At 36.9% G+C, this 23080-nt stretch overlaps 1 protein-coding gene across 6 annotated transcripts in view; it reads left to right on the top strand.

The window, feature by feature from the left end:
• Positions 1-23080, top strand: part of CHRM2 (cholinergic receptor muscarinic 2) — a 98750-nt gene that overhangs the window by 5712 nt on the left and 69958 nt on the right. The gene's annotated exons all lie outside the window — the stretch shown is intronic.

Genomic DNA, 23080 nt, shown 5'->3' with positions numbered 1-23080 from the left:
AACAGATAGTACGGTTTTACCTCTCAGTTAGCTTGCTACCTCAGTGATAGCATGCAGGAGTGAGTTCAGTAGGTTAATTACATACTTTCTTGGGAAAATCACACTCTAAATAAATTTTGATCTATTTGAATTAATTGTCCTTCAGTGCTATCATTACCTCTCTGTTATACAATGTGAAAAAGCCAATTGGAGAACTCAGTTCATTGTTTAAGAGACATTAATTTTCTCAGCCTCGAACCTTCTAGCTCTTTTCTTCTCTCACTTAGACAATTCCAAGCTTCCCAGTGACTCTGCATGTCTTAAAACTACCAATTCTTCCATCTCCTTTTTCACTGATGGATTAACCAAGTGGACACTATTTTCCAGATCAAGACTATACACTCACACAGGTTTCATATTGGCATTTTTACTCCATTTGTTTTTATTCGTTGACTTTTTGCCTTTTTTGATTGCTGCCGTGATTAAACAGATTTTGTCAGTGAATTGTTCACAGTTATGTCAAGATCCTTCCTTAAGTAATCAGAAAGTTTCTTTGTGTTTTACTCCACCCATGTTTGTTTTGAATCAGTCAACACTTATTTCTATTTGCTGTCAGAATGCCCAAGCTAACCCAGCTTAATTCGTGCACTCTGAAATGCTTCAATCCTTACTTTTTCTAACAGCAACAATTTCAGTAAACTTGATATACTTGGTACAGAATCATGGACAGCCCATCTTCTAAAATCTTTTGGAGTGAAAATTTATAATTCATATGTAGTTTCTCCTTTCTCTCTCCTAGATAGTTTCTAAGTTGTAATAATAAAATACTAACTTTATAATGACTTAATTTTTTCAAAGGGAATCTCTCAAATAATTTAATAAGACATATATTCACATATATATGTATTTATTTGGTTATATTTCCTTGTCTGTTCACTTGATATTTCAAAGAATATACAGAACATGCAACATCTTATTGGAAACAGGCTGATATTTTCCTCTCCTGTATTTAATTCCAGTTTTTATTAATTTCAGTAAATATATCTGGAATTGAAATAAGACTTTTCATTATATAATACCTAGGATCTCTTGTCCTAAAGATAGGTATGCTAGTTGTTACACTTTAATCTTTCTGTAGTATATCTTGCTTCAAGAACAGCTTGCATATTTTTGCTATCAGCTCATTCACTCCATTTTCAAATGCCTTCCAAACCTTCACATATATAACCACGAGATCCTTGTGGCATGCTGCTGTTTAGTTTATCAGTTTGTTCCCCTTTCAACATTTCACATTCTGACAGCTCATGTCGTTTCCTGTCTTGAAAAAAAAAATAGGTCCAGGGTGAACATTTGCACGGCATTGTTGGTGTGGAAGCTTGTCCCAACAGATCATTTAGAAATTCTGTATGTCTTTTTGACCATTATTTTTTCCCATTACCTCCTGAATGCCCAATAGAGTCAATTGGCTCCCTCCCAAACACAGTGAATTTAAGATCCTTCAGAAATGTCCTGCAGTTTCCCCCCTCCACTAACTCTTCTCAGTGCATCCTTAGACCTCTTCACTTATAGATGACATTTTGTTCATTTTTCATTACAATTTCTCTCTCTTTCTTCTCTGGGGACTCCACTAGAGCTGAAGTAAAGCTATTTGCTTGGTTCAAACAGCACCATGGTTCTAAACATTTCACAAAAACATTTTTTCCCTCTCTTGTCTTTCAGTTTGCTTTCTGCATGACTTCCTTGAATCAGAAACTGGTTGTTAATATCTCTGTTGATTTGAAACCATAGATTTTACTTTTCCTTACTTTTCTTTTGTCTTTTTCTATTTTTTCTATTTTGTTTTTGCCTCCAGTGCTCTTTTAAGCCATTCACTAATTATAGTCAGTTTTAATGTCACTCTTAATATACTAATCAGTTCATTACTACTTGGTGGCCTGGCTGCATCATTTCTCCAGCTACTTAAGACTAAGCTAAGAATATGTACTATTTTGTACTCCAGTTATTCTATAAATCACCTATATATTTTTTTTTTCTAATCTATTTGTACCAGTTGACCTACTAATGTACAAGTGAGTGAAGTCATCCATGATTACTACTTTATTGGACTTAGTTGCCTTTTTGATTTCTCTTCATACATATCCCAGACTCAGCTTTGAGTGTTTTCAACATAGTTGGTGTCAAGTAGGGTTAAAAATTTTGAAGATAACAATGTGTAATTAAAAACTTAGCCAACAGTCATATTTTTTGTAAATAAGTTTCTGAGCATATATGGGACCTGGCTTATGTAACACACGACCTTTTGCCTGGTTACAACCACCAAAGACCCCTCACCAGAACCCCAAATTAACAGAGCACATGAGCAGTATGAAATTTTAATACATACAGCAATTCTAGGGATAGGAAGGAACTTCATAGAAATTGTATGAATATTCATATGTTAAAATGTATAAAATCTGTGTGCTTTCAGTTGTGGGTGTACATGCTAGGAGGGAGTGATCCCCCATGCACCCAGTGCTGCAATAAAGTAATGTCAGCTTTCTAACCTGTCATTTGGGTTGGCGAGTTTTATTCCCAAATTACAGTGGCAGGGGAATATTAGATTTTAGGAGAGGGGGACTAGCAGTTAGATGCCTTCTCTGATATTTGCTTTTCCATGCTGAGACTAAGCTGAAAAGTGATCTCCTGATCTGTTGCTGGCATCTTTCACCCACACTAATTTTACTTTTCTAACAGTGAATTCTCAGCTGATGAAAGCTGTCAGAATATGAGTGACATGAAAAGCGACCATCACCAAACAAAGTGCTATATTTAACCTGGTAATTCCATGACTACTCATACTTGACCTTAAGCCCTATCAGTGAAGATATGAACAGGACACATTAGTTCTAAAGTTTCTCCCTTAAACTAAGGCTCTTAAATATAAGGAAAGGCAGATAATAAGGAAGGTAACACTAGTTACCCCTCTGCTTTTTACAATTTTGATAGCCAGTATACTTAGCTGTCACTAGAAGGAAAGAACATATGAAGGGCTCACTGCTAAATTCTCATTAAAAATGTCTGTTTGATGTCTGCAAGCCATTTTCACTATCTTATCCACTGGGAGTAAATGTAGAGATCTTTACTGAAAGATTTTGACATCAGAAACAGTTCCCTGCAAGGAGTATCTCAGTGTTATTATTCATTTTGCAATGCAATTCAGTAAAGTGGGAAAAAAAAAAGCGCATATATATATACATATACACAATTAGAAAGAAGAAGAAAAGCAGAAAAGCGTAAAGAACAAAGATGAAGAAAACCATTTGGCCTTTTTGACTGAAGAAAGCTTTTAACTTTCTTTCTTTAGCATGGAGACTCTGTATTGCTTTCTTTGGAGCACTAGGAAATGCAAAATATCTGGCTTCTTTTGAATGGCAAATTTGACAATAAATAGCCCACATTATTTTCTTTATAGTCTCTTTTACAATTAAAGTGAGAAGTGTGAATGACACATAACAAAAGAGGAGAAGGAGCAATTATGTTGTTATATCTTCTGGGCAATGGTGACAATGCTGAATTGTTAGCTTCACTGCAGATTGCTGATGTGGCCATGGACAAAACCAGCAACCTCCTGTGCCTCAGACACTCAAGTGGAAATTGTATAAAATAACACCTGCATTCTCCCATGCTTTGTCTGCCTTTCTTTAGATTTGTTTAATTTGGCAGCACTTATGTAACAGCATGCATTGAGGAACTTTACCCAAATCTGAGCATTCGTTGAAATAATTTGAAGATATCACCTCTTTCAAACATTTGGTTTCTTCTCAGCACTTTAAAAAATCATAAGCTTATAACACAGATCTAAAATTTTTCTTCTGTGGGTAGCAAGATCCTTTCCACTCACACCTGGGGGTTCTTGGTACAAGTAACGACACATGCATTTTCTCTCTGCAGCCTCTATCTAGAGTGAGTACATAAAAGATCACTTTATACTCCTCAAGAGAAGAACTCTGCCCATGATACTGTCACAGGGGTACAGAGCAACTTGGTAAGATACACAGGAAGGTGATAAACATGATGAGAATTACTAGCCTTCAAAGAGATGTTCAATAGGCTAGGACTTGTCATCCCAGAAATAATGCGACTGATGAGGAACACGTGTTGGCCTAAGCATTTGTGAAAGAAATGGAGAAGATGAGTAAGGGACTATTAAAGCTCTTTCACAGTACAAGACCCAGAACTCTCAGGTGGAACTTAACAGGTGTGAGTTTAAAAATCAGTGTTGTTGAGCTGTGGTATTTTTCATCCTATATTATTTTACAGATTTCGAAAGTATAAATGAGTAAAAAAATAATAAAACTGGACAGAATACTGAAAAACACACCTCTATTATCAACTGCTTTGTGATCCAAATAAACCCACAGGATCACCAATTGTTTCAACCCAATAAAAGTATGCTGTAGTGGTTCCACTATATGTTTTTTCCTTTCACGAGCTCTTTGCTCCTGGCCACTTTGGAGACAGGACAGCGAGAAAGACGGTTTAATGACAGCCACTCTTGTATTCAAAGAATCACTTCAAGTTTTCAGGATGGATGTCTCCATTGGGCAGTTCTCAAACTGTTTTACTTGTGCTACTCACTAGAAATTTATTGCCTTTCTTGGCTAGGCACTTATCAAAACAAACACAAGACACGTTGAAGATTAGTTTAATTAACTCCTGGATCCCTAGAAATACCTCTTACAAAAAAATTCAAAGACTTTTTATTTGTCCATTGTAACAGTTGGAGAATTTTAATATACATGTGGTTTCCAGGCAGATCTGAATGCTAGTTACAGAATGTGTTTTCCTACCCCCCTGTCTGTAACTCTGATATAAGAGACTGAGATCAATTTCTTGCGGACTCAATTCTTTCAGCTTAATGTCTTTGTGTTCCCTTTACACAGATTGCCTTTATAGGGGAACAGTGGGTTAGCAAAGGGAAAATGTGTTACGGCTCTGCTAATAATCTCTCTTCTCTATCACTTTTCTGTTTCCAGTAAGTAACCTGGAACAAACAGCTTTTCACACACCAAAAATTATAAAGGAGACGATAAGCACAGAGACTTTTGCATCCATTTATACATAATAGGAAAATGTCTCCTTCGGTAGTTGCATGTATATAGTTTTTTACTTCATTAGAGAAGAGGTAATGCCTCCCAAATACCAAAGGAGAAATTATTTTTCACTTGAAAGATCCAAAATCAGTCTTCTCAAAACTCTGCATTATTTTGTATGCTTAGACAATAGTTTTTTAATGAGTGAGTCAAAAAAAAAAAAAATCACAAAGTTCACAGAATGGAAAATTAAGGCTATGATGAAGGAGGTACTTCCTGAAGATGATCTCTCCATCTCTCCTTTACTGATATCTTTTATATCTGAAAACAAGAGGTCAGGGCTTCATTGCAAAACTCTCTAGGTTAGAGTAACTATGGTCATGGTCCTGTGGAAATGAAAACACTGTTCTTTTCACCTATATGGGATTGCTCCATACTGCAACTAAGTGCCAGTTTAAAGGCATGAAATTAAAGGTGAGCTGAACAGCTTTGAGACGGGCAGAAAAGCCAAGATTTCTGTTTATGAAGAAACCCACACAACAGCAGGGTTAAAATTAGATTTCCAAGCTCATAATAGCTTAGGCCCCCACATTTGTCGTTGGACAACTGTAAAAATTATTTCTGTGTTCTTTACTAGCTTAAAAATCAAGATGTTACTGTTTGGTTTTGGCTATCGCTTTAGAAATCCAAGTTTAGGTACAATATTTTTAACTTTAAGCCAAAATCTTTAACAAGCAAAACAAAATAAATCTCTTAAGAAAAGCGTGGGCTTGGTTCCATTCTGGAACTGAATTTATTTCCTTGCTGCCCACAAGACTATAAAATACTGTGGCTCTGCTTGGGCTATGTTTCAAGCTGTTTTATATACATAGAGATGACTGAAAAACACTGAAGGCAAAAAGAAGAGCTGGGCCCACACCACACAAAATAGCATTGCATTTTGTTCTGGAGGAAGTTTTTCTGAGTTTTAGAAGCTCGTGGGCAACTTTATAGACAGAAAACATATAATGCTATGGCAAGCTATAGAGCTATGGCAAGCTCCAGTGAGTTGAAATTTTTCTCTGGATGAATATTTCAGTGGCATTTTCTACATAATTCTGGGGAAAAAAAAAGAAAGAAAAAAAACGACAAGGGAAAGAAGCAAGGCCTGGGGATATACATTATTCTTTTTCCAGGCCTGGTTGAGAAAAACACTGTTTCTAGCAATTTCACACTACTAAGCAACCTTTCCTGTCTGAAAGTTAATTGTGTCCATAATCAATCACCCAATCTGATTTTTTTTTTTTCTTTCCCTGACCCATTTCATTTTGGTGGTTTCCTCAACACACTTGTCAATAAGTTTATAAATCAAATCAATAATGTAAATCAATATATAATGCAGGTCAGCATATGATAAATTCCCTCACAGTACAGCTAGCTTGCACAAGTGATGTTGAGACAGTTTCTTTTGCAGAAAGAAAGGAGATAGAAGGGAAAAAGGGAAAGCTTAACTTCGTGTGGTGGCCAAGTTTCTCTACAGTTCAGCAAACAAGACCAGTTGAAGATGTAATGATTCTGCGCTAAGAATGATGGGAAAACACATACCTACAGCAAAGCAGCAAAAGAGAAATGCATTTCCTGAATTTTCTTGTATGTTTTAGATGCTGTGCTAAGTTTTAAAATGAGGGAATACTAAAAATTCCTGATTGTGTGTTCAGTTATGGTAGATAGAACAATCACAAAAACTTCTTTATCCCTTTCCCTCAAGGGAAAATATGGCTGTCATAAGTATTGCTTACTAACCCTATGACAATGTTGTTCACTCAGGAATGAAAACAAAGAGGAAAACACAGAAATACACTCTTGTTTTTGTTGTTATTGTTGTTTGTTTTTGTTAAATTATTATAAGTTTATTTTACAACAAGAAAGTGTTCAGTATCAGTGTTCAATGTAATGCATTCTACTGCTTCAGAAACCAAGAAAAAAACAAAAAAAAACATCCAGGAAGGAAGAAATTTTTGTATCTGAACACACAGTAAGAAAACAGATATTAATTAAATAAAGATGATGCATTTTTACTATTTGGAAGGTCCACTGGGACTTCTGTGACAGGAATTGCACCAATTTATTCATTTGTGTTGCATTTGCAAGCATCTCATCCCTTCAGTGTACTGCTCTCTGCTACGAAGCTAGATCCTGCAGTGCAGCATTAAGAAATAATTATTGCCCCTTACTATGTAATGATTAGTTATTGCACAGGCCACATATAAGACTTCTGCAGTCGTCATGCCAACTCTCTCCTGCATCCTGGTTTAACCCATTCTACTCTGCTGCAATGATCAGCCATAGGCATGTGTAGGGCAGACATTCAGAGTGTGAACATTCCACTCTAATTTCACTGCATTATGGATACTAAAAGAGTGCATAGCTTCATCTTGTGCATGCAGGCAAAAGCAATTTAAAGACTGTTATCTTCTGCTCAACCCGAACTTCCCTGCCACGATCTGAGAGGATTAACATGCATCCTGAGTGCAGACCTCCTGTTGCTCTGGAGTGAACCCCTCTGGGTGCTTAAGAGCAGCCTCAGGAGTCTAATCCAGTCCTTGTCAGTTGGCAACATGTTTCCTCTGATAGCAGGGTTTGGCAAGCTGGGTCCTAATGGGTGATCAGGAGAGATACATGAAAGGAGGGAGAAGAGAGGTGTTAAAACAAGATAGCTTCTCATCAGGAGCCCGTCTGCACTCAGTTGCTCCAGTATGATCTGATCACGGAATCATAGACTCCTTAGAGTTGGAACGGACTTTTAAAGGTCTCCTAGTCCAGCTCCTCTGCGATAAATACCACAGCTAGATCAGGTTGCCCAGGGCCTAATCCAGACTTGTCTTGAAAGTCGTCAGGAACAAGGCATTAACCATATCTCTGAGCAACCTGTTTCAGTGCCTCACCAGCCTCACTGTGAAGAACTTTTTCCTTATGCCTAACCTAAATCTCCTCTCTTTAAGCTTGAAGCCATTTCCTCCTGTTCTATCACAACAGACCCTGCTAAAGAGTCTGTCCCCTTCTTTTCTGTAGCTCCCCTTTAGATATTGAAAGGCCACTATCAGGGCTCCTCACAGCCTTTTCTTTTTCAGGCTGAACAGCCCCAGCTCTCTCAGCCTGTCCTCACTGGGGTGGAGTTCCATCCCTGGGATCATTTTTGTGACTCCTCTCTTGACACACTCCAATAGTTCTATGTCTCTCCTGTACTGAGGACTCCACATCTGGACATAGTACTCCGGGTGAGGTCTCACCAGTGCAGAGCAGAAGGGCAGGATCACCTCCCTCGCCCTGCTAGCCATGCTCAGGATGTGGTTGGCTTTCTGGGCTTCAAGGGCACATTGCCGGCTCATGTCCAGCTTGCCATCCACCAGTACCTCCAGGTCTTTTTCAGCAAGGCTATGCTGAAAGTTTCTATCTTAAGATTTCTTTCTTGAATTTCAATCTTTTTAAATTTTTTCTTCTCCAGTCAGAATGAATCTGAAAACAGAGTATTCTTCATTTGCGTTCTTTCTTTTTACTTCTTCCTCTTCCATGCACCTCTTCCTTTCAGCATGAACTTCTCATCATTCTTTGAAAAGGGACAACCCAGACAAATGGCATCATCTGTTGTTTAAATCTTTGAGTCAGTGATTTACGAGATCACCTGAAAATCCCAGTCACACTTAGAGGTACTGTTTTGCTTGTTGACAACCACTCTTGGGACTGTGCCCCCATACCACTCATTTCTGCTGCTACAAGAGCACCATGCTTGGCTCAGTTGCCTGAGCCAGGCAGGATCAGGGAAATGCTGGTGATGCTGTGGAATGGGCACTGAGCAGCCCCACAGCACAACCCAACTAAGTCCTCATTCAGCGATCCAAGTCCTGCATATATGATCAACTAGAGTCCAGGCACAAGCCCACTCTGAACTCTGCTGGTGACCAAATTTATATAGTGAAGGTTAATTAGATCACAGCCATCTCTCACTGATGTCACAGCCTTTGTCAGAGGCCTCACAGTCCATCACTTCACATATCTGGGCACCAGTCTGAGCCTCCACCACCCTCCATCATTCAGTGGCTTTTCGCTGTGAAAGTGATATATTTGGGAAAATAAAAATTACACATTTACTATTTCCACAACAGTCCATCTTCTGTGAACTGTTTATACTTTCTGAAACTTAAAGAGACACTTTTTTGACTGTTCAGGTTTGGATGCACTGAGAATCAGTGGCAACCTCTATGTCAGGCTTGCCTTTTATACCAAGTGCTCACAATGGATTGCTATGAGCACAACACAAGCTTTCCTGCACAACCTTACTCTGGGTGATCTGCTTTAGCAGGATGCTGGACTAGAGGATCTCCAGAGGTCACTTCCAACCACAATATTTCTGAGATTCTTTGGATCTGTAGTGAAGAAATTTGTTTGCAAGCAACTCATTTGATCAGGCTTAGTATGATGGAATGTAATGTCAAAATAAATGTTTTTTATGTGGACGTAATTGGTAGGCTTCTACGTGGAAAACAGCAGTAAATAATTGATTCCTATTCACTTGAAATATGGAGGATTTTTTTTAAACTTCAAAACAGACAAGCTTTTCTGAGAACAGCCATTCTCTCAGTCCTAGGTGATAACTGGACACTGCTGCCATCAAACAGCTCATGGTCTCTTTTGTTTTCAGATCACTGGGAAAAAAAAAAAAAGTATAAAACAATGCTGAACAATCTGTTAATTGTCAATAATAGTCCAATGCATATTTTTCCCCTGTGTTTTGAATTGTCCATCTGTAAGTGTGCTAAATTTAGGAGTCTGATTAATAGATTGAATGAACATATCAAGGTCAAGAGATTCTGTTAAGTATTTTGTGTTCAGCACTGAGAATTTAGTATGTTTGCATGTGTTTACTTAACTCATGTGACATATCTTCCCACCTCTAACTTTAATGATTTGGCATTTATAAGGAAAAGTCAAAGGTGCTCTAGATGGTGGGACAGGCAGATAAGCTGGCCAGAAACTCATCCCTTTTGCACTAGAAAGGGCATGAGTGTGGCACAGTTGAGAGATCAGATATCAGACCAGAAAGGTCTTGAAGAAAGGAAAAAAACAAAACAAAACAAAACAAAGTAATGGGCTCTTCAGCAGAGGCTGTATTTATTTTCCCTTTTCCTAAATTAGATAATTGTTACAAACCTCTGATGGTTCACTCCATATCTCAGCTTATGATGACTTGGAAGAGGATCTTTGGTTCAATTATCTCTGTATGTAATGCTGACGTTACAAAAGTTCAAGGCTAGAGAGGCATTATTTCACATCATGCATATCCTTTTTAAAGAATAAATCAGTTAAGGCAAGTGCAGGTCTAGGTTGTGGCTGTCTCTTGAGCAATGGTGGACAGTACTAGGAATTACTTTTGGAGATATTTTCATTGCTTACACCAGGACTGCCATCACACTGGATAGAAGCTGCTCCATGCTGACTGCAGGTTCAACCTTCTCCAGAAGTCCAACCCTATGTGCAATTCTAAGGCAATATGTCTGATCTCCAAGCAGGCCTTGCTTCACTAAGACATCAGTTTCTGTCTCCTGGTTTCTTTCACATAAGCATCTGTCGACTCTATCACTCTCTTTCTTGAATGCTTTGGACCTGCAATGTGAGCAAAAGGGACCACAGTCTCATGATATTTCTGCTGTTTTAGCATCATTTTTTAAACATACCTGCTGTCTCTTTGGCTTGCTGCAGGCCAGATGCTACTGTTCTTTTATTCACATTGAGTAGCACATATCATTGAAGAAATGTCCAGAAACATTTGCCAAACCAAGTGCCATGTCCTGTGAGCGCAGGTCCTCAGATCTGGTGCAAAATACTGGCAGAATGAAGCAGAATCCAGCCCGAGCAAAGACTGATGGATCTTTTGAGATCTATCCTATCCACATTTTTTAACACTTCTCTCAAACATAACATTTATTCACATATGCTGAAAATACAGGACAGTACATTGAAAATGTGTGCAGAGAATATTTTACTGAGTGACTTTCCTGTTGTCAGATGGAACATTAAGGGCAGTTACTAAACTAAGCAACATCATGCTTTTTTAAGAAGAATTGGTCAGACACATGGAAATAAGTTTCTCTACTGGGTATACTAATTGTTATGCACTCTGTGATTAATATTGCTGCTGGTATCACTACCTATATGTCTGGCTTTACACTAATTACCACGTCAGGTTTCAAAGAGGTATCCTTCCACTTAAGACAGCTGATTAATGGGCTAAGTTCTTGATTTTCCCTTGTAATATGAAATATAAATAATTATTGTATGTCAGCATTTATAACTACTACACTCATGGATAAGGGCTTCAGTGATCTCTGTCTTCATGGAGACACGTGTTTTAAAAATGTCTCAGACTTAGAAATGAATGACCAAAAGGAGCTTGGGATACACACAGGCCGCTGCTGACCTGTAAATTGACAGAAGAGATTCTCAGCTATCACAGTTAGGGAAATTCTAATTGAGACATCACTTTTAAACTGTCTATTCTTTATTTGGTACACTTTGTTTGCAAAGTAGATGTTATCAAAATTTATTTATCTGTATCAGAGAACATAAGGAAGAAAAAATGTCTGCTGTCTGGTCTCGTGTTTATGCCTCATGGATCAGAGCCCAGATGTCCCAACTCTAAATTCAGCACAATACTCTACATACTGGACCATAATTTTCAATGAAGATTTAATAATTAATAATGATTATTAGTAGTAACGATAACAACAGTTCATTAGTAGTAGTAGTAGCTCATGTCCGTTGGTACTGAAAGAGAAATATTATGTGGAATTACAGAGCTACACAGGCTAACCTGTTATCTATCAGAATTGTTTAATCTCTGATATCATTCTTGTTACACCCCCTCGTGTCAGTGCTGTTTCTCTCTCTGCCTCAAATCCTTAGCTGACAGGATGCACAATAGCCAAAGCAGAATAAATCAAAGCCTAGAATCAGGAAAATTAGAATAGATTGGAAGTGCCAGCTCCTCAAGAGGGAAAAGAAAGAAACATGACTGTGGGACATCAGAAGAGTGATTGTAGCTTCATTACGAGGGCCATTGTGTCATCAGAACAGGTTATTGCCTGTCACAGGCTGGTTTTATTTTCCAGATCCTGACTGATGCAGAGCTTGATCTGAAATAAATACCACCTATCCACTTCCTTTATAAATCTCCTCACTGAACTTGCATTTAACATTTACAGTTCCTCACATTTTTCAAATAAAATATAATTTTATAGTTATGGTATATTTACTGTAAATCAGCAAGTCAAAGGTTGAGGAGCTCTTACTGACATAAATGGGGACGGGAATAAACTCAAGTGCTCCAAAAAGCAGGATAAACTCTGGTGTGGTCTTCCATGCAGTGAGATCTCAGAGTAAACTGCTTCTTTATTCTGTCAGATTTTGACACAATAGCAAATCATATGAGTGGTCCAAACATTGCAGTTCTGAATGTTTAAATGCTATCTTTCATCAACTGACTTAGTAGTTGAAAAAAAAAAATAGCTTTTCTTCCCAGCAATTCCCTAATATTATTTTTTCATAGCTGAAAGATTTCAACAACATATTGTTGTGAGCTTCAGATTTCAAGAGAGCAGTAACAAAATACCTGGAGCAAAAGAGTTGGTTTTTTTTCTTTTTTTCTTTTTTTAAATGATGTCTGCCTTGTTGCCCGCTGTTTATTTTGTAAGAGTGCAGATCTCCATACTGCCTTCTTAAGCTTAAGATAAAAAAGAGTATTTTCCATCTTAATACTTATGTGCGAAACAATATTTGATCTACATATTAGTAACAGTTATAATTTTTAGACCTGCTGCTCATATGGCTAGCACAGTACACTTGTGCATGTTTTTTAAAAGCTGCATTTGGTGATAACTGTAACAACATCTGCAGTATAGCTCACAAATTAGTGTGAAAGTTCATTCTCCCTATGCTCTGAAAAGTGCAAAATGCTTCTGGTTATATGAGTAGCTATAGTCTTTAGAGCACCTTCAACATCCTTAGCCTGAAATACAGGCTGACAATTTTTACCATAACTCTCACAAGGGTTCCGTGAATGTCAGCAGGAGACCTGCAGGAGTTTGCTTAAGCACTTTGTTTAAGCGAGGACTGCGAGATTGGACACCATACCTGGGAATGGAACATCTTTTTATTAACAGTGACTACATCCAGATGGTAAGGGGATGACCCAACACACCTTTGTGGAGGAAGGCTACAAATGACATTGCACAGAAATGTGTAGAAAATGCATAATCTTAGTGCATAAACATGAGAAAATCAACTAGTATTTACTATTAGTTCACTGTGAAGATTGGTAATGAACAGACAAGCTAAGCTAGTTACATATTGCTATGATGGCACTGTGGTTAACAGAGCTCTACTGGCTTGCACTGATTCTGAAGTTTCGTCCTCTGGCCCCATCAGCCACAAGGTATTTACTCCATACCTAATCTTCGAAGACAAATGCTAATTTGATATTAAAAAAAAAAAAAAAAAAAAAAAAAAAAAAGTTGTGTGAGACAAAAAGCAGTCTAATTTTGATGCTTTAAGGCAGTGATGAATTGTTACTTCAGGACTATATGGCACTGACTGGGTAGTTGTTCTGAATGGATCCGTCTAACCTCAGAGCTCATGGAAACAATCAATGGCAGCCAAAGAAAATCATCAGTCTTTGTGTACATAATGTATGAGATGTGTTCTCATTCTCTCTGTGGGAATTAAAAGTAAAATATAAGCTATGCTTATCATTGTTGATTCTCCAAAATTTTAATTATGTTTTATCACATTAGTTCATTTTTATCCCTTTTTCTTTTTATTCCGATTCATTTTGAAAACTCTACACTAATGCCACAGTGGTAAGGAGATTCTCACTTCAAATTCAGTTCTTTGTAAACAGTCTGTCTCCTTCTTTTTCAGACGTATAGTTTTTCCTTAGACATTGCACTTACCTATTATTTTATGCATAATGAAATTATTGCTGTCTCTAATGAGAGGAAGTGTTTTAAAGCAGAGAGGCTTTATTTCCTTTCAGATATATATTTTTTTACATATTAACACTAGACAACACTTAAGAGAAGAGGAAGATAAAAATTAAACAGCCAATAACTTATTTATTTGTATTAATAAACAATAAATGGTGACAATACAGAAACACAGAAAAGCTATTCCTTAACTTATTTTTAAAGACTTCTCAATAATATTTTTCATTTTCTCTTAGTTAAAAAAATTGCAGTAGAAAATAACTGCCTTGATTTAAAAAAAATCAGATTTTTATTAGGAATTGAAAGCAATGCTTTCTCTCATTCTTTGCCTTCTCACTACAGCTGTTTGATTTTAATTTCTCTACTTTCTTAACATTTTTAAAATATTGCTAATATTCTTAACATCGTTTTGAGAAATGACTGTCAGCTCAAAAACATATTAGCTGTATGTGTAGACAACAAAGACATTGCAAGATCAAATGAGTAGGGGAAAGACAGAAGATAATAAAGTCATAGGTGTATTAGTAGTGGTAATTTTTTAAAATGTGGTCATTAGTACTATGATATAGCCCATTAAAGAATAAGATTATGATCCAAAACCCTACTACATTGATGAGTAAAACACTCATTTTATTTGTCTGGATTAATTTACATTTGCAATTTAATTTCCTATGCAATAGGTAATTTCCTTTTGTGTATGTGCTTGTGTGAATAGGCCACTATGGGAATTATCTAGAACATACTGGACTGACTGGCTAAAACAATACTTCCTGAACTTGAAAATTGCATGTTTAACTTTGAACATAAACATTATTTTCAGTCTTCCATAGGGCAGTTCCTGTGGTTGGGAAGGGTGGGTATATGCGTTAGAAAGTAATCCTTATTCCTTTTTTTTCCCTGTTGAGAAGTTGATCAATTTTCTAATAATAACAACACAAGACATTAGTACTTGTGAAGGATGTTTGTGATAGCTTGTGTCAAACTTTTGTCTACCACGCAATGACACTGTGGGATAGTCTTTTTCAAAACATCTCCTGATTCAGTTTATCTCATCGGATAGGACTTGATGGGGTGAAGTGCCAGAGATCTGGAGTTGTTATTTTCTTACGGTGTTTTCCCTTTCTCCATAATCACTAGCATGTATGGATTCCTCCTTATAACCAACTGAGCTTAAATAACATGCTCAGGTTACCTTGTACAATGGGACTTCTGTGAGAGATGTGTTTTGGACAGCTTGACTAGCACATAGAGGTGGAAATAGAAGTTTGGCAAACCATTACTTGCATTAAAACTGATAGGAGTATACAGGCAGGTAGGCAGATTGCAACCTGTGGGACACTTTCACCTGGTCGCGAGAATGAAAGAACAGAGAGGAGACAACAGTGCCGCTGTGCTGGAAAGCGGTATTTTGACTACTTTGCAGAGAGAAATGGAGAAAAGAAAAGGAACTGCTGGCTTAGGGTCAATGTGAGCATATGCCTTTGTGAAAGAGGACCGAGCACAGAGCTGGAGACAGTGATAGTGAGAGAGCACTTTTTTGGATAGACAAAAGCAAAGAAATCCCTATGATGTGAGGACAATATACTATTTATGTAGTTTCTTGTGTATGTTTTTTTACTAACCCACTAGCTCTGGAATAACAGGTGCGAAGTAGGTAGAAGAAAGAGAGCCTGAAACTATCAACACTCCTTCCTCAAGAAGCAGGTTGGTTTCAAAATCTGTTTTCTGGTTCTAGCTGAAGGAAAATCATTATAAGATCTGTAGGTCACCCATACATATATGTGTACAATTTATACTTCCAGAGAAGTAATCTAGCTTACACTATTTTTTAAACCTGATTCCAAACAAATTAGCTATGCCTGTTCTGAGCTATAATGCAAAACTAGCACATCTTTTATTTTATGTAAAAATGTATGGGAAAATAAGTAGAAACATCAAAATGATTCTTTCATGGAGAATCTGTTTTAAAGACTAAAGAATGTGTTAGGAGGACATAGTTTGAGGTAGCCACTGTGTTGCTCCAACAAAACAGGCAAACTAGGTGTGTAGAAAACAAATGATTTTAGCAAGGTATGATCATAGAATGGAACAAGTGCTTTGGGCCAGCCTTTGATTTGCCTACTAAGCTCTGTTTAGATGCCAGTCATTCCCTCTTCAGCTGTCTTCCTGTCTTTCCTTTCTCTAAACTAGTCCACACTTCTGGCTGGGATTCATATGCAGATTGCATAACCTAGGTTATACTACAGATTACGTTCTTTAGTTTTATTATTTCTTCTCTGTTTTCTGTTTCTTTTCCATCCTTCTTTTTTCATTTTTCAGGAACTAGGATAACCAAAATACCTAAGAATTGTTTTTGTTGTTGTTGTTGTTGTTTTGTTGTTTGTTTGTTTGTTTGTTGTATTCCAGATTATTACCTTGAGATTGCTTGCTATCTTTTACCTGGTTCGTATCAAGATGCAAAATTTTAACTAACTCTGAAATGCATTTTTAGGAACTAACATCGTAGTGGTAGAAACTGTGAACCTTTGCTCTCACTTTTACAGTACTGAAAACCAAGCTGAGCTGTTTACAAAGTTTATTGGTGATACCATGCATGTTTCCAGGCCATTCTACCCAATTACTTATGATATGCACAGGAGCATGTTCCAAAAGCACCATATTCCTTGAAAATTTCAGTAATCAGAGAAGAAATCCGGTTTCCATCCAACTAGGAAAATTAGTTATCTTAAAATAATATTTCAACTGGAAGAAAGAATAATCATTTTCTGGAAGCAAAAAGTAATAAATTGTTTCTTCTTCCAGAGTTGTTTTTAATTTTTCTTTTACTTTTTGCTTTTTTGTCCTGCAACACATCAGTCCTTGAATGCAGTCTTTTTTCTCCATTTTAATCAGTTTATCCTCAAAAAGTTTCTCTGCCTGTCTTTTCCTTTTATCTTTAGACAAAAATATTACAAAATAGGAAACGAAAAAGAAAAACCAAAGTTGGATTTTCAATTAAGGCTCCAAACAATACCAGCACTAAATGAGCCTATCTTGCTGGAGATTATTTGAAAGAGCAAATTTCCCTTTACATAAGTGTTTCCTTTTCTATTTAGTGTGTCTAGTAGCACTAATGAGGAAAAAGATCATACTCTGTATACTCATTTTTTCATTCCATGCCTTCTGTAGTAAGCAGCATATTGTATTTACTCAGTAGGACTACTGTCCCTTGGTGCATTGGTTTTCTTCTAGTTAAGATGGTACCCTCTGTTTCTGAAGTGTTCTTTTTGCCACCTGTCAGAAATGATATATAGCATACTTAGAGACTTTAGGAGATTTCAGACACCGGTAAAGCAGCATGCCCTCCTGCAAATTAATTTATTTCCTAATCTTGGCTAAACAGGAAATTCACAAGGCTGTGACAAAAGAGACAGAGATGTGTTCTCTTGTCTTCTTATCACTTTCACCAATTTCTTTCAGGCATCATGTCTTTTTGCTCTGTTTAAAAATATATAAATAAATAAATAACAACAATAATAGTAATAAACAGTAATCCAACTTCAAAAGCAGCATAAGAAAAAAAAGATCCAATATCATTAATTAAATTAAATTAAAGTCCCTTTCTCTACAAGCAAAATCATATCTTTCCATAGAATATAGAGTTGAATTCTTAGCAGGTTTGAATCCTTGTGGAAACCCTGTCTGATCTTATTCCACTGTTATATTACTGTGAAAAACTATCCTATACTCATATGGATATACATCCTATCTAAATACAGTAATGAAATGCAATATTCCCTTGAGAGTTTTATGAAAAAGTATTGCTTCTGTCAGGACTAAGTTTTTGATAGTGTAACAAATGGTAGTATTTTAGAATACTGCTCTATCTAATATTCTTTAAGACCCAAGTTCTCTTTCTTTCTATGGATACATCTGATGAGCAAACGTTTCACAATGGTGCAGTTTTTATTATACATCTCAGCCTGGATAAAATTATTTCACACTTCCATTTTCTCTTGTTTTCTATCACAGTGCTGCTATGTAGCTGCTTGGTATTTATTAGACAGTTAAAACAATTGCATCAAACAATTCATCTTTTCAGTACTGGTTATAACTCTTTGATGGAAGAGGTCGTGTGGCAGTATTTGGGCCAAGCTGTTTGTATGGACAGTTTTTGTTATTGAAAAATGTCAAAATTGTATCTGAAATGATGGATTGTGTTGTCACTTAAAAAGAGTTTAGCAGCATGTTGATCTCTATTGCTCTTTAGGAAAATACTGGACCTTAGAAGAATCCTTTTATTTTTGACATACTGCAAAAACTGACTAAGAATAGAGAAATGCCCTTTAAATACTATAACCATCAGCAACTATACGCTTTGCATTTGCTAAATTCTGGCTAGCTTTACTCTTCTGGGACTTGGATAAGCTTCACAAAATGGACCCACAGGAACCTACTGTGATTCAACAAGGTCAAGTGCAAGGTGTTTCATCTGGGTCAGGGCAATCTCAGATTTGTTTATAGAATGGCAGAGCTCCTTGAGAGCAGCCCTGCGGAGAAGGACTTGGAGATTTTGGTGCATCAAAAGCTTGACAAGAAACAGTAGTGTTTGCTTGTAGCCCGGAAAAACGACTGTATCCTGGGCTGCATCAAAAGAGGGGTGGCCAGCAGGGCAAGGGAGGTGATTGTTCCCCTCTGTTCTGCCCTCGTGAGGCCCCACCTGTTGTACTGCATCCAGGCCTGGGGCCCCCAGCACAAGACAGATAAGAAGCTGTTGGAGTGGGTCCAAATGACAGCCACAGAGATGATCAGAGGGCTGGGGTACTTCTCCTGTTAAGAAAGTCTGAGGGGGCTGGACTTGTTTATCCTGGAGAAAAGCTTCCCAGCAGACCTCACTGTGGCATTCCACTACTTAAAGAGAGCTTACAAACAGGAGGAAGGCTGACTTTTTACACAGGCAGATAGTGACAGGATAGGGAGAAATGGTTTTAAAGAGGGGGATTTTAGGTTAGATATTAGGAGTAATTTTTTTTATTCGAAGGGAGAAGGGGCACTGGCACAAGCTGCCCAGAGTTGTAGATTCTCAGTCCCTGGAGGCATTCGAGGCCAGATTTGATGGGGCCCTGGGCAAACTGATCTAGTGACTCTCAACCCTGCCCATGGCAGTGGGGTTGAAACTAAATGATCTTTAAGGTCACTTCCAACCTTCCTTCTATGATTAAGATAGAAATCTCAGGTCAGAAACAACTTCCATGGGTGAAATCCTGTTTCCACACAGGTCAAAGCAGATCTCATTTTAATTCTGGTGGTCACAAGGCCTTCATCTAATGCCTGTGTGAACAGGTGATATTAGATAACAGTTTACTCCAAAATAAAATAAACAAGCAGAGAAACACATATAGAGATGCTACAAGATATGGGACGTTATTCCTCTTGTGAGGAGACTGTATCTTTATATTTTCATCAAGTTCCCCACAGAAATCAATGGAAATTCTTTAATAGAGTTCACTAACTCAAATTCTACTTTAGTAAACAATTTAAGCAATTTATAATAAATTTCTTCAAAAAGTCTCTTGGACTTGTTACTGTGAATAAGCAGGAAATGTTCTGACCTGGAGGGACTTTCACTTTGCATACATAACTTCCACTCTATAACTTTCTCTTCTGCAGTGATTAAAATAACTATCCAACAACTTCTTTTGTATTGTCCGTGTTGCATTCCCTCATATTACTAGTAACAATTACAAGAGAGTCTTCAAAGCAGTATTTTAAGAAAGCGTATGAGGTTGATCTTCTGAGATTTGGGGAATCTCTTGATTTCATAGCCTTCAGTTGGAGCTGTTAGAGCTCAACACTTCCAAAAACTCCATTATATTCTCCATTATATTTTGTAGGGTGCTTCTGGAAATGGCTTACATATTTATGTTTTACCTTAAGCGAGTAATCAAATATACTAACCGTTGATTGGACTGTGATATCTTGGAAACTCCCTGTTGCCTTTTATTCAGTAGACTTTTGGACTGAAACGTTCTAGCTGGTTCAGAGTATTTAGAAGAATTATGTTTTATCAAAGGATAGAAAACAGAACATGGTATCCCACTGCAATATCAGGTAGAATTTTAAATATTGCAATTTAATTACCCAAGTTGTATTAGGGTAGCAATTCTCTAACTCCTTTAATCCAACTAATTATCATTTGAGAGAAGAGACTTCTGAGTCAAGCACAGTTGTTAGTAATTAACTGCTGGTGATACTAGCTGTCTCTGGGGGCAGTTTTATTCAGTCTTTGTAATGTTAGAAGAGAAAGACTCAAAACAGAACCATTTAAAAGAATGAGAAAGGAATAAAAGAAAACCTACTTTGAAGAAGGTCTTTCAGATCACTTCAATTTCTGAAACACTTTGCAATAACATACTCTTCTGCAGACAAAAATATTTTGCAGCAGTGTAACAGTATACCTGAACACTCTACTCTGAAAGAGAAAACACTATCAGAATGCATATATTTTGAAGGAACAACTGTCTTAAAATCATATTCATCTCCTGAGAAGGGGGACATCCAGAGACTAGTTTATTTTATGAGATCTACAGAAGAGCTTTGTTCCCTTCTTCATAGCGGCAAATTCTGCTATATTTGAGACAGACAGTGATCAGTCAGCCAGAAGTTACTATACATAATTAGAAATGCTGAAGAAATCTTGGAGCAGAATTCCAGCCAGAATGTTTGACACAAGCAGAAATGAAATATAAATATTTTCTCTCACCTCTCTTGTTAACAGTCAGAAAATTCTTAACAAACTTTCTCTGGTGTTTCACTGGAATTTATGATTTTAGTGATAAAATCATAAGAGAGAGTATCTGAATGCAACAACCATTACCTTCCTGCAGTACTATAGTATCTTCCTGTCAGTCATCACTGCAGTGTTTTTGAAATATAGGTTTACAGTCCTACAAGAGCAGTGAAGGAGGCAGAAGATCTAAGTTAAACTGAAAGGAGGACTGGAAAGTGGGAGCACAAATTCAGTTTTTATGTCTTTCACTTCCCATTCCTTAAAGATTTTCTCAAACCAAGTCAAACTCATACTTGTTGGAAATAGAACAGAGGAAAACAAATCTACACCGCCATTGTATAATCAGTTGATCAAGAAACTGCTAACACTTCATAGGAAACTTTCAGAAACACACAGTGTTGTTGTAATTTAGTTGATCTACCAGATATTGTCTTTTTTTTTTTTTTTTTTTACCTTGCAGTCTGCTTCTTCCACATTTTCTTCTGTTCTGAGAACTGCTCTTCTCCACATCAGATGCCCATATATTTTGGGGTTTACTTGCTAGAAACCCATATATTCTACTTGAGAAGTAATGCCTTAGCAGGAGGGAATCCCATATATTTCTGCACAGCAACTCAGGAAGTAAAGTACTATTAGGTATATAAACTAAGTATACGTCATCACCATAATTGGAATTACTATGTATATATTTGCTTAAGATTACTATTGGAATGTGAATGAAAGCAAGAAATAAGAGTTTGTTCTCTCTGCTTATACGTGTTGTTTGCCTCTGTTCTGCAGCTGAAGTTAATGTCAAAAATAGCATGGTAATTTCAAATAAGAATAAGCAGCAAGAACAGATGCTACCCTAAAACCCTTATTCTTTTGCTCACGTAACGTGTCTTTTGCAAATATTCATTGCAACACATTACCAAATAAGTTTCAAACACATCCACTGTAGAAATGAAATATTTCTTCAAATCAAATACGCTGAAACATTCACGTGAGATATCTTTAGAGGGATTCAGTGCAGGATACAGCACTAATTTCTTTACCTAAAGTAGTACTTTCTTGATGCAGTGTAGTTTTCAGTGGTGTTTATGTTGTTCTATATTTTTAGTTGCATTTAGTGGGTTGTTTTGGGTTTTTTTGTTTGTTTCATTTTGTTGTGTTTTTTGTTTTTGTTTTTTCCTGTAATTATAACACAGCACCTTTTTTATAGCTCTAGGGAAAAAAAAAAAAAGAGAGTAACTTTTGCTATGATGTTGATCAGGATCCTAGGTGATCAGGATCACCCTTTCCTGAGTTTTCCAATTCTTTATAGAGTGATCTGTCTGTCTGTGTTTGTTCCTTATGACATGTTCATGTAAGGAAACTTGTGTCCACTTCTCTATCCACCAGAAAATGCTGTCATGTTGTCCTTATGTATCAATAGTGAATGATGAGTGCTTTGTTCATCCCAAAGAGGAAAAAATAAAATAAATAAAACAAATATGATTCAGGTCAAAATCATGAATGGCTGATCTATCTGCTCTTCTAGGTATAAGGGCTTTCCAGTAGTGCCTGTTTTTCTCAATGTGTAGTTGACTTTTTTGAGCACAATTTGTTCTAAGCCTTTTTCTCAAGGTTTATCTCTGCAGGCATGCATCCATAACTTCAGAACATATCTGCTAGGCATGGTGTATTCAGGAACCTTGGGGTGATAGTTTTTTTAAAAGAATTATCCTTCACCCATAAGAAAACAGACAATCCCTGTTTAAACCAATTACTTTTGCAAAGAGCCTGAAAAAAATTAGGAAACCTTGGCTGCAAATCAGTTGGGTAATGAGTTCCAAAACAGATAACCGTCTGTTTGAAATGTCCTGCTATCTCTCCCCAGTGGAACAAGTTAAAGGTTCTTGCCAAGAGTATATCTCCACAAAATTTAATCAACACATTGGTCAGTTGTTTGCATAAAAGAATAATGTGGCATTTAGTCTCTCTGTGAACCTCAGCATACCAATCTGTAAAATGCATAGCATGTTGTAAAATTCATATAATTCTTTGCAGGGGTTTTTTAAAGCTAAGCTAATTAATGTCAAGCAGTCAGCTTAAATTTGCTCTTTTAGTGGAATTGATTTATCTAAACCTTTACAGGAAGAAGATTTCTTAATACTTTTTTATAAAGCTCATATAGCCATCATGCTGGTTATTTATTATTTATACATCAAAACCGATCAGTAGGAAAGAAATGGAAAAGACAGAAAGCTGGAAAATAATAGTCA

This window comes from Gallus gallus, chromosome 1 (genome assembly GCF_016699485.2).
Source record: "Gallus gallus isolate bGalGal1 chromosome 1, bGalGal1.mat.broiler.GRCg7b, whole genome shotgun sequence".
Taxonomy (NCBI): domain Eukaryota; kingdom Metazoa; phylum Chordata; class Aves; order Galliformes; family Phasianidae; genus Gallus; species Gallus gallus.
Note: the sequence above shows the minus strand (reverse complement) of the source record. Positions and strands in the feature narration are given on the sequence as shown.